The 11,583-nt window shown below is 37.5% G+C and overlaps 1 protein-coding gene across 1 annotated transcript in view; it reads left to right on the top strand.

The window, feature by feature from the left end:
- The window catches only part of LOC107702955 (kinesin-like protein KIF1C), a 51,919-nt gene that overhangs the window by 846 nt on the left and 39,490 nt on the right, over positions 1-11,583 (top strand). The window lies entirely within an intron of this gene.

Raw genomic sequence — 11,583 nt, 5'->3', positions numbered from 1 at the left:
ACACACACACACAGTCAGGCACACACACACACACACACACACACTTAATGACAGACCAACATTCCTCCGGCTCACAAAGGTATGCTGTCTCTGTCTTTCTCATTTTAGTTGTCCGTCTCTCTCCGTCTCATTCTTTCTCACAGATGGCTCGTGTTCAAACAGAATCTGGCTGAAACTTAATTATATGAGTTGTTCAGTCTGTAACCTGGCATAGTTTAGTTCTTACATACATGGTTTAGAGGAAATGTTTAGGAACATTAACTTAGAGGTAGGGCTGCACGATTTGGAAAAAAATTTAATTGCGTTTTTTCTGATAAAAATTGTGATTTAGGTTTGTTGTGCTTGTTTTGTAGTCTGCACAATTTGGCTAAACGTTTTGATTATATAAATATGATTATAAAATATAATAATAACTAACAGTTGTTGTTTTATAATAATTCATTTTATGATTTTTGTTGTTTTATGATCATTAATAAATCAAACTATTAAACAAGATAAGAAATATTACTATTGTAATATTCCACTGTAAAATAAAAAAAGAGCATTTAAGAAAAATAATACATTATTACAGTACTTCATAATTATGACTTAATTTTCAAATGATAAACCATCAAGCTTTTATTTGGGTGGGAAACCAGCATTTACTGTAAACGGAGTCACTTCAAGACACACAAGAACACAATGTAAATAAATCAAGTGCCACGCTTCACTCTGAAACACACAGCATTTAAGTTTAATTAAATCACAGCTTTTTCAATTTGATAACTAGGCCTACATTAAGCTATATTCTGATTTTGGTTTTATTTATGCACAGCCCTGCTTAGAGGAATAGTCGACTGCAGAAAATGCATAATTTACTCGCTCTCATGTCTTTTCAAACCAGTTGTGATCTATTTGTCAGTTTCAAAAACGGTGATGCTACATTCAGACTTCCACATAGTCAAATTAGCTGTGTCACAAAAGGTGGAGTGACGTGAAAACCAGCACTGTTCAGAATCTTTGAGAGCAAACACGGTGCAGCACGTCTTCATGAATTACATTTGAATGCATGCGAAGGGGAATTAAATTTGAGAGCTGCAAAAGACTTTCAGCAATTAACAAAAGTTTGTTTTGTTTCTCACACAAAGACTTCATGAGAGCTGTATTGTAGCTTGAAAGAAAAATGGATTACTTTTATGATACTTTTAACGGAGACATCCCTAGTCTCCGTTCACTTTCTTTCAATGGAAAAGAGCAGCATGGGCATTCTGCTAATTATCTCTTGTGTGCCACAGAAAAAAAAAACGAAAGTGTTTTGAGTGGGATAAGGGTTAGTAGATGAGAGAAGTTTCATGACTGGATGAACAACCCGTTTAAATGGATAAAAACAAAGTTCAGAATCGACTAAAGAAGATTTGCTCTTAGATCAGCGTTTCTCTTTTATCAGAATGGAGCTCTGTGCTGCTGTTTGTGTTAGCAGCTGTGCATTGTGCTGCGATGTGGTTCTCTGCTCCAGATTCCACCGCTTATTACTAATATGTGACCCACATTAAAATGCCAAACGTTACAGAAACACTGTGCTAGAGGGGAAAGACAAAGTGAGTAGCAGGAAGCCCTTTGTTTTGACAGGAGTGTTTTTAAAGCGAGTCCTTTTTTCAGGGATTGATTTTTATTGATTGTGATTTTTGTTGCTGTCATTACAAAATGCTTTATCATAGAGGCAGACATGTTGAAATCATGTGACCAGCCAAACGAGGCTCGCTTCGTCTCATGAAAACCCCTCATCTTATTAGAAACTTTCTGATGTAAAAAAAAAAAAAATCATCATGCAAATAAAAACCAGCAGCCTATTTCAAGCATTATTAAAGACAAGTGAAAAGTCAGTAATAACATTTACAAATACACAAATTCAGATGAACACAATATACCAATCGAAGTCAGTATTCAGTACAAAAATTGAATAATTATGTGTAAAATAGGGGTGGGCGAAATGGCAAAAAATATTGTATCACAATTTATTTTTTTTCCAGGAAAATCACGATTTTATCACGATTCTTTGTCATGTTAGTTTTACTGTTTTGCAAACTAAATTCCCTATTTTAAAAACAAAGCCTTACAAGGTAACAAAATATAAAATAAAAAAGAATGGCAGACATTTAGGCCACTAACTTAGAATTGAATCATTGTCATTATTTAATCTTTGTTATTAAAAAATAAGAACAAAGATGTACTTTACAAACACACATAATATATAAATAAAACAATTTATTTATTTTTATTTATTTAGCAGCAGCATTCAAGAAATTGAATGAACAAATCTAAAAATAAAACACTATATACACTTTACTGTATAAATTATACATTAATTCTTATTAAAGCAACTGTATTAAAGTTCTTCAGTCGAGCAGTGAGTGATTTTTCTCTGTGTTTTTTTGTTGTTTTATTAACATTAAAGGGATAGTTCACCCAAAAATAAAAATTCTGTTGCCATTTATTCACACCCCTGCAGACCCTAATGACTGTGTGTCAAGGACAGTGATTCTCTTAAAACATCAGATTTGACCTTGTGCTGTTATTGATATTTATAAATCTGTAATTCTCATGATATATAACCTTCAAGTATATTTTTTTCTTTCTTTTTCTTTTTTAATAATATTAAATAACATATTACATATTATTTCTTTTTTAATAATATTAAATAGCATAACATATTACATATATTCATAGTGTAAGGAAAATGTAATCTTTTATAAAACCCAAATACACCAACATGAATTAAATTAGATTAATTAGAATTATTTAGTTGAAGTTAGAACTTGGCATTTTGTTTTGAACTAGATAAAAAAAAAATCTATATATTTTATAAAAAAAATGTTTTTAAATTTATATGCCATTAGCCCAATTACATATTTGTCAGAGAGAGAGAGAGAGAGCTATTAATAATATTAAGTTCAACACTGGATGCTTAATATTTTTCTGCACACATGTAAGCAGACTAATAAAAGTATGGCACAATCTGCAGTATGTAATCTCATTTCAGTGTATGAGTCAGGAGTGTGAAACTCTAGATGCACTGCTTGGCTGACAGAGACGCCCAGTCACCTGCTGCGGTTGCATAAGCCAGCAATATGTGTGTAATGCAGACTATGAATGTAATGCGGGCTGTGTCACAGTGGCAGAGCATGTGTCTGTGTTGTCTGAGCTAAAGGGTGTAGCTCTGTTCCTGTAACCTGATTGTAATGCAAATCTTTGAGTGCTGGATATGCGTTCAGGACAGCCTCTACATGGTTCACAAACTGATTTTACTTGAGCCTTTTTTTCTTCACTCTTTCTGTTTTGTGTAACCATCTTTTCACCTCGAGTACAGTATCAACAGACAGCTTTTGTTCATGTGTATTCAAACTTGTACATATGACTGGAGATCAACTTCTACATATGACACACACGCACAAACACACGCACACACACACACACACACACACAGACACGCGTGCGCACACACACACACACACAATCCCTCAGGGTGCACTGCTGAGTAGTCCATACTGTCCGTTCATACCAAGCTGCTGATGCCTGAGATACACTGGAATGTGTTTACAATGGATGCATGCATGCAGTAACTCTAACCCAACAGAGGACAAGTGTGGGTATAAAATATGTTGTAGGGATACACATTATATTAACAATATTAGCATTTTTACAATTATTGTAATTCTATCTGATTTTTATGATCAGGTTATTGTTCTGTTCCATAACCTGAAGCGCTTTTACACCTACACTATATGGGCAAAAGTATTAGGACACACCTCTTAATTATTGAATTCAGCTATTTCAAACAGACCCATTGCCACCGTTGTATAAAATGAAGCAACTAGCCATGAAGTCGCCAACACTCTGCTGATTCCAGATCTGAAGGGTTACAATCTTCCGCTGGCATTAAAATCAGTACAAAAACTGTCCGTCTGGAGCTTATTGGAATGGGTTTCAATGCCCCATTGAGTGCAATGCCACGCAAGTAGGGATGTAACGATTCACTCAACTCACGATGCAATGCGATTCACGCAAATGAGAGTTATTTAAAAATTATAAATTAAAAGGTGTCCTTTTATTTTATTTTTTGGTCAAAACGCTTCACATTTCTTTGTGATATTGAAATATGTCCAATAACCAAACTAAATTGAAATTTTAAAACAAATCCCAAATCAAATAAATAACACAAATAAAAATAATCTCTTCATATAAACAAACTAAGGCTTTGTCTGCGCTCTTTCCATTTACAATTAGAGGCAACCACAGTATTTTAATCACGATCCAAACAAAAATGCTGCATACATGCATCATGAGCCGTTTTAATCTAAATTAGATTGACTTGATCTTTATGAAACTGTACTACATCAAACATCTGAACGAAACCGAAACAGCAGAAGCTCTGAATGAGACGCAGATTCACTCTCTGACAGCAGGTGGCGCTCATGGAACAGCAGATACAGCGTTTCCTTGGTTACCGCTGTAAACAAAGCAGTGCTGCGCTTATGAATACCACATTAATATGCATTATACAGAGATGAGATGAAAAGAAAACAGCATTTAAACTGTTCTGAAGACAGTCAGTTCCCCTCAGAGATACATTCTTATAAACTCCTACTCCAATTGTATCACGATTCGTTTAACATCTCAACCGGTTTGAAACGTCACATATTTGTATCGATTTTCAACCGGCTCGCGGTGAATCGTTACATCCCTAATGCCAAGCGTTAGATGGAGTGGAGTAAAGCAGCCACTAGACTCCGGAGCAGTGGAAACACACTTCTCTGTTTGGTAGTCTGATTTGGATGCCAGGAGAACATTACCTGTCCTACTGCATTGTGCCAACTGTAAAGTTTGGTGCAGGAGGGATGATGGTACGGGGCTGCTTTTCAGGGGTTGCAATAGGGCCCCTCATACTTCCAGTGAAGGGAAATCTTAATACTATAACATAGCAAGACATTTTGGACGATGCTATGTTTCCAAATTTGTGGGACAGTTTGGGGAAGGGCCATTTCTATTCTAGCCTGACTGAGCCCCAGTGCACAAAGCAAGGTCTATAAAGACAGCCTGCACACCTGACCTCAACCCCAATGAACACCTTTGGGATGAATTGGAATTGAAATTTCGAGCCAGGGCTTCTAATCCAACAACACTGCCTGACCTCACAAATGCTGTACTTGATGAATGGGCAAAAATTCTCACAGAAATGCTCCAAAATCTTGTGGAAAGCCTTCCCAGAACAGCAGAAGCTGTTTTATTTGCACAGGGGAACCAACTCCATATGAATGACTGTTTATTTAGAATGCAATGTCATTAAAGTCCCTGTTGGTGTAATGTTTCAATACTTTTGTCCATATAGTGTACATAGCAGACACTTTTATCCAAAGCAACTTAAAAATGAGAAGTAAAAGAGCCAGCACTATTCATAATCCTCAATGGCAGGTTTATTAGACAACTAGATGAGGAAGCGAGCTGGAGAAATGCAGAGAAGAAAACTGCGTTCCCTTTATGTGTAATAAGTGCATTGGTTTAAGGGTGTGGGGTGGTTAAGCGCTTGTGGAAGAGGTGTGTCTTTAGCTGCCGCTTGAAAGATGTGACTGTGACGAGTGGGGCGGGGCCGAGAGCCGTGGGAATGGAGCGAGGCCGGTGGAGTAATTGATCATGAGCGACTCTGTCTCTCCTCATCCTTCCATCTCCTTTTCTCTCGCCTCGTCTGTCTGTCCTTACCCCCAGGTACGCCGCGGCCACCGTGATCGGCTCCCCCAGAGTGGGGAGGGGGGGAGTAGAGCGCAGTCTCGGGAGTATCCTCCGGCCTGCGAGGGGCGATGGGGGTATGTGACGAGTGGGGCTGGGCCGAGAGCTGTGGGAACGGAGCGAGGCCAGTGGAGTAATTGATCATGAGCGACCCCTGCACCACTCACCGGTCTCGAGTCCCACGGAGGAGCTCCGGAAGGATAAAAGAAGGAGTGACAACAGTGTTGGAGGAGAGAGGACCAGGCCTGGATTTTATTTTGTGTGCGGCAGTCGTCCGCGAGGGGCTGCCGCTTTACTTTCGTTTTGTGTTTGTTTATTTTATTAAAGTTTTAAATGTTCGCCGGTTCCTGCCTCCTTCTTCCCGAACTACGAACTGTGTTACAGTGACATTCTCAGTAGTTCGGGTGGAGGTTGGCAGCTCATTCCACCAGAGAGGAATAGAGAGGGTGAAGGGTCTGGAAAGTCAAGTCAGTTCACCTTTCCATAGCGCTTTATATAACACAGACTGTGTCGAAGCAGCGTCACAGTGATAAACAGGAAAATAGCAGAATCAATTATGGAAACTCAACTAAGGAGATGATTCGGATTCTCCTGTAAAGCAGCTCTAAAAGACAATAGTGTCATTAATTAGCTCAAGTCAGTGTGAGTTTTGGTTCAGTTTAGATCAATAACAAAAGTGCCTCGTTGTGAATCATCAAGCCACGTCGGTTCTGAGTACAGCGAGTAATGATATGGTGTGAAATCTGTTCTGATGAAGAAACAAACTCATTTACATGAACAGCCTGAGGGTGAGAACATTCTTAGCAAGTTTTACTATTATGTGAATTATTCCTTTAACTCAGGTGCTAGATAACTAGCCAAGTTAGCTACAAACTTCTTTTTTAAAGCTAATCTAAAAACTTTTCTGTGCGTTTGCATCCTGTGCATAACAGCATGTGATGCTACTTTGCAACTTTTTTTTTTTTTGCACAATTCCTGTCCAACAGCCAATTTCAATGGTCAACTCAATCATGCAGTCACCTGTCAAGAAAAGGTCCGAATTTATGGTTTCATTTCAGAAAAATCGTTTTGATTGCGACATTGGTATGTGCTACCAATTAGGGCTGCAACAAACTATTATTTTGAGAATCGATTAATCTAACGATTATTAGACCGATTAATCGACTAATCGTCGGTTATTTCACTGATTAATCAGTAGACTTTGATTATTCAGCTTTTGCAATTAGTTAAAATATTGAGCTATATATATATATTCTAACAAATAAATAAAGATAATCACTTCAGCTTTTGAATTACAGTTATACAATTAATTTATACAAATAAATATATTTGTCACACAAAATTAGATGGCAGAGAAACTCTCTCATTCACCATTTAATTAGCTAAATTAAAATGTAACTGAATGACATCATTCTGCCTGACATCTTCTTTTGTAAGTCATATGGATAAGAAGCAAAATAAAGGAAAGTGATAAGAATCTTTATTTTTGGATAAACTATTTTATTCACAACATAATGTCTCTTAAAATACCTTATAGGATTATGATAATCAAAACAGCCCTGAGCTAGATCAAGCTTTGATCTCTGCAAACCAAACTATAATTTTAACGATTTAAAATCTTTTCCCCACTAATAAAAATATTGTATCATTAGATAGCTCCACACTGGAGAGCTGCTTTATAACAGAAAATCAAGTTGTAATTCTAACTGAAAGCGACACTGACTCTGGTTTTTCATGTTTTATACGGTAAAGCTGCTTGATTTAAGGCTATCTATTGCATAAAGTACTATATAAATAAACGTGACATGACTGGACTTTACTGGAGTACCAAACTGCAGAGCTCCTGCAAACATCCACATCGCTGTAATCAGATGCTTTCTTAACTGCTGCTTTCTCACCGCAGTCCGTTTCTGTTGTGTTTATTTCATTATTGAGAGGAAAGCGCGCAGCATATATTTACATATTCATCCAAACGCCAAGCAGCAGCATCAGGTACGACTGCATTTGCTCTGAACTGAAGCGCTGTCTTCTTCTGTTGAACTGCATTCGGGAGAGCTGAATTACAGTCTTGCGCTACAGCGCCACACTGGTCAAACCGCGCTATTGCAGGCTCTTACATTAGGTCATATGAGACCAAATGACTACTCGACAACAAAAATATTTAGCAACAATTTTTTGTTGTCGATAATGTCGACTAATTGTTTCAGCCCTACTACCAATGCTGAAGTTAGAAGTTAGTATTGGTTTCAGTGGTGTGTATTCAGTCCGCACTGTGATTTCCAAGCTGCAGCACACAAGTGAACTAGAGCCTGTAGTGCTTTGCGTGCTTTTCAAGCATTTATTTTAATGCAAAACAGTTAGTTAAATGTGGACGTCTACAGGGTTTCAGCATTAGCGCAGGAATGGAAACATGATCCAGGTGTACAGGCTGCTGGGAAATCACAACAGGCCTGACGTCACTCTCAAATCTCTCTCTCTCTCACACACACACACGTCAGTCAGTCTTCAGCCCGACACCCAGCTGACCCAGTTTAGACTCCAGCAGAGCAGCTATTTGCATCAGGACTAGTTCAGTCCACCAGCTGCAGAACTAACATCCACAGTTACCATATCTAGAGAAATAATCAACCTGATTTCTGTTTTATTCTAATATTTGACATAGTTAGGGTAGGGCTGCAACAAATTATTATTTTGCTAATCAATTAATCTAACGATTATTCGAACAATTAATTGACTAATCGTCGATTATTTCACTGATTAATCAGTAGACATTTCTTGATTATTCAGCTTTTGCAATTAGTTAAAATATTGAGCTATATATATATATTCTAACAAATAAATAAAGATAATCACTTCAGCTTTTGAATTACAGTTATACAATTAATTTATACAAATAAATATATTTGTCACACAAAATTAGATGGCAGAGAAACTCTCTCATTCACCATTTAATTAGCTAAATTAAAATGTAACAGAATGACATAATACTGCCTGACATCTTCTTTTGTAAGTCATATGGATAAGAAGCAAAATAAAGGAAAGTGATAAGAATCTTTATTTTTGGATAAACTATTTTATTCACAACATAATGTCTCTTAAAATACCTTATAGGATTATGATAATCAAAACAGCCCTGAGCTAGATCAAGCTTTGATCTCTGCAAACCAAACTATAATTTTAACGATTTAAAATCTTTTCCCCACTAATAAAAATATTGTATCATTAGATAGCTCCACACTGGAGAGCTGCTTTATAACAGAAAATCAAGTTGTAATTCTAACTGAAAGCGACACTGACTCTGGTTTTTCATGTTTTATACGGTAAAGCTGCTTGATTTAAGGCTATCTATTGCATAAAGTACTATATAAATAAACGTGACATGACTGGACTTTACTGGAGTACCAAACTGCAGAGCTCCTGCAAACATCCACATCGCTGTAATCAGATGCTTTCTTAACTGCTGCTTTCTCACCGCAGTCCGTTTCTGTTGTGTTTATTTCATTATTGAGAGGAAAGCGCGCAGCATATATTTACATATTCATCCAAACGCCAAGCAGCAGCATCAGGTACGACTGCATTTGCTCTGAACTGAAGCGCTGTCTTCTTCTGTTGAACTGCATTCGGGAGAGCTGAATTACAGTCTTGCGCTACAGCGCCACACTGGTCAAACCGCGCTATTGCAGGCTCTTACATTAGGTCATATGAGACCAAATGACTACTCGACAACAAAAATATTTAGCAACAATTTTTTGTTGTCGATAATGTCGACTAATTGTTTCAGCCCTACTACCAATGCTGAAGTTAGAAGTTAGTATTGGTTTCAGTGGTGTGTATTCAGTCCGCACTGTGATTGATATGATCAATAAATCGACGGCGAGGTGGCGTTTGTACTTAACTGGTTTGGGCAAAAAAATCATGCGCTTATTGTGTATTTGTACTAATTCTAATCCTGCTTTTGTAGCACCACAGTGCAAAAAGTCAGAACAAAATAAATTTAAAAATGCAACTGTCTCAATGTTTCAACAATAATAACTATTTTTACAGATAAAGGCAAAAATATGGAATTCAGTTCTGAAAAGTACCAATAAAAATGCTCAGTGTACTTACAAATAGATTTTCCCCAGTTCTTGTGTGTGATTTGTTAGAGTATCACACATCAAACTGTACTGAAATAAAAAGCCAGTGGAGTCTCCGCTATGAAATTCACCCCAAAAGAATTGGCCTACTGGAGTTTAAAAGACAGGTTATGTTCAGAAAATACTGTATTATCCATCTGACTGTACTGACACTAGATAACAACACTAAAACTTGAACTTGAACTTGAGTTGAGCTGAATAATGACACTATTGTCTTCTGTAGAGCTGCTTTACAACTGAAACTAAAGTTGTTTCATAATTGATGGACTTTGCAACATTAACACTGTTATTTTCCTGTTTATTACTGTGAAGCTGCTTTGAAATAATCTGTATTATTATATAAAGTGCTATAAAAATAAATGAGTTTTTTAAATGTACAGTGAGTTCTGCTGTATTAATTAGTCTGTAGGCTGTATAATCCCTCATTTCGCTGGTGGGCAGTGTGTTGACTGGGCTGATATGATGGTACAATAACAGTAGCATGTGTGAATGGTCTTTATGTGGTGGAATTCGCAGAATAAGTATTGTTTTCCCCAGTTGTTTGCTTGTTTCATGCGTTTTGCTGCAGTAATTATCTTCTATTATAGCAACAGTGGGTGTTCCATGTTTTTGTTGTAGTTAAAGGTGGTAATAATGTCCTGAGGTAGTTCCCGTCGTGTGCATCTCTGAGATTTCTCTTCAGCTGACAAGTGTACACGGCTCGTTGGCTGCAGCCCAGACTCTCACCTGCACCTTGTTGTCCACCGGTCGGGAGCTAGCGATGACACACGGAGTGCAAGGGAATAGGGAAATAATGTGAGAATGCAGAGGATTTCCATAATGTGATGATAAAAGTTGATAGTGCTTTCGTTTGGTTTAATATTTGCAATAATCCCAATTAAAGGCACAATATGTAAGATTTTTTAATTAAAATATCCAAAAACCACTAGAACAGTGTTATATAATTTGCTGACTTGTGTACTTACACTATCCCAAATGTTTCGAAGAATGTTTAAATCCAGAGAAAGTGTGTCACGCTCGTTCAGCGGCCTCGTTTCGCTTCGACGGCTTTCAGCCTCACCTTGCTTCATTCTACTACGTTAATAAATCTTTAGCTCATCCATGAACATGATTTCTGCCCGAGTCCCGTCGGATTGCATCGGCTGTGGGGATGAAGACCACAATTCCCATGATTCCACACTCAGTCACAGCGTCATCAAACTACACTTTTGTCTCTTTGTTTATTTTAAATACGCGCCCTCCAGCGGCGAAAATTACATATTGTGCCTTTAAGGGGATAGTTCACCCAAAAATGAAAATTCTGTCATTAATTACTCACCCTCATGTTGTTCGGATCCCCTAAGACTTTCGCTCATCCTCGGAACACAATTGAAGATATTTTCAGTGAAATCCGAGAGGTTTCTGTCCCTCCATTGACAGCCTAAACAACTTTCACTTCGAAGGCCCAGAAAGGTAGAGAAAGAGGAATACTACTGTAAAAATACTGTAATAATGACAGCGTGCCTCTGCTTGCAAACAGTACAGTGCACAAAAAGCATTCCCGTCACTTCAGAAAATTATAGTTGGACAACTGGAGTAACATGGACTATTTCCATGATGTTTTCTCTTCCAAGTTCTTGAGGAAAATCTGCTGCCCTCTGCCAGAAAGTTGTCAATGGGAAGAAGGTTTACCTTCCAACATGACAAT

Source organism: Sinocyclocheilus anshuiensis, unplaced genomic scaffold (genome assembly GCF_001515605.1).
Source record: "Sinocyclocheilus anshuiensis isolate Anshui unplaced genomic scaffold, SAMN03320099.WGS_v1.1 scaffold238, whole genome shotgun sequence".
In the NCBI taxonomy this organism is placed as follows: domain Eukaryota; kingdom Metazoa; phylum Chordata; class Actinopteri; order Cypriniformes; family Cyprinidae; genus Sinocyclocheilus; species Sinocyclocheilus anshuiensis.
This window is presented reverse-complemented; position numbering and strand designations above follow the sequence as displayed.